Below are 1881 nucleotides of genomic sequence, written 5' to 3' on the forward strand. Positions count from 1 at the left end.
CCCCAATTACAACAACATCCAAAGAGATTTTTTATTCTTATTATTCTGGGAGATAATGACCAATTTGGCTGCCTCCTTTGGAGAGGAGTTGTGAGCCAGCTGGCCTGGCAATTAAGCATCCCTCGCACCACTTCCAGGGTTCCTCAGCTGGCAGCCTCTGCTCTGTCCCTGCCACCTCCCCCAGGCTTCCAAGAAGCCTGTCCATCAGAGGCAGAGGACGAGCTTTGTGTGCATAGAAGCCCCTAAAGGAAAAAGTCTCTGAGACTCTGCCGTTCGTTCAGCGCTTTCCAGCAGGGATTTCCAAAGTGGTGGAGAGTGGCCTCTACGGAGGCCCAGAGGGATCACCTGGAGGAACCTTTCGTAGCCCCCCCTCAGCCTTGTTGGCTCGGCATTTTTGCAGATAAAATCGCAAACCTCTGCTCTGATTTGGACCCAGCTTGGACACACAGGGTGTCTTTTTAGTACATCCTCATGGCCATTGCTTGGACTGGGGGGTGCCTGGAGACGTACGTGCCCTCTCCCTGCTGCACTCTCAACTCCTATCCCTCTTTGCTTTCTGCAGCTGGCCATGTGGACATGGCTGGTGCGTGGGCCCAGGAGGCAATGAGAGAACAGCTCTGGCAGAGCTATGGCTTGCCCAAGGTCATCCAGCAGCTGCAAGTGGAGGAGGAGTGGGGAATCAAACCTGGTTCCCCCAGATTAGAGCCCGAGCACTTAACCACAACACCAAACTGGCGGACATATCCAGTTGTTTGAGACACTTTCCATTTATTTCAGAGGTGTCGAACTCATTTGTTATGAGGGCCGGATCTGACATAAACGAGACCTTGTTGGGCCGGGCCATGTGTGCCATAAAATGTAATGTCAGGTAGTGAAGATACAAACTTTATAGAGGACAAAACCAGACACAATTAAATATTTTTTTAAGCTTAACATAAAATGTGCTCAAAACATTAGCACTCTTGCAATATTCTGTTTATTTAACAGTATCTGATAACTGACACCTCTTGCTCTGAATTATTGCATCAAAATCTGGAGACAATGTCTGTGCTGTAGCAATCTTGAGTATGCTGTTCAGGTTTGTAAGTTGCAAACCTACTTTTGATTTATTTTCATTCATTACAGAAATCTCATGGTCAATGCTTTGAGCCTGTGACCCAGAGGAGAACATGAAACGCCTGGGCATGGTGAGCTTTTGTACATAAGTTGCTTCATGTGCTGGTCAAGAGCATGTGAAGGCACCATGATACAGACTGAAGGCTATGTGTTTGTCTACAAAACGATAGTCTTCCCCAGAGAAATAACTATACCTCCTATGAGGCAGTGCAAGAACAGAGAGACAGCCATGTATAGTGGTCAGTATCAACCAACTATCTGAGAAGTCTAAGTTCAAAACCCCCAGTCTACAAAGGAAATGTGCTGGGTGAACTTGGTCTGGACACACACTCTCAGTCTAATTCACCTCACTGGCTTGTTGTTATTCCTCAGCTAAATAGTTCACATGGCTTTCCTACAGAGAAAGACTGGATCATGAAAAGGGGGGAGGGAACCCAGTTGCACCCAGGAGAGCCCTGGCATAATGAGTCCAAAAAAACACACACAGCATAATGAGCCCAACAAAAAACTCTCTCCCTCTCCCTCCCTCCCTCCCTCCCTCTCTCTCTCTCTCTCTCTCTCAGCAAAAAGTGCATACCTTGAATAAAACTTCATTGGTCTTAAAGGTGCTTTGTATCTCTCCAGTGCGATTAAGAGACCTCAGCAAAGTAAGCTCTTGCTCTAAAAAAAATTCCCTTCCTCCCTAGGGAACGAGGAGGGGAAGGAGTCTCAGCCAAGGAAGGGAAGAGAGACTTTGCTCTGTAGTTCTGCTGTGCGGTTGAGAGA

The sequence above is a fragment of the Gekko japonicus genome, unplaced genomic scaffold (genome assembly GCF_001447785.1).
Source record: "Gekko japonicus isolate JY-2015 unplaced genomic scaffold, Gekko_japonicus_V1.1 scaffold3305, whole genome shotgun sequence".
NCBI lineage: Eukaryota > Metazoa > Chordata > Lepidosauria > Squamata > Gekkonidae > Gekko > Gekko japonicus.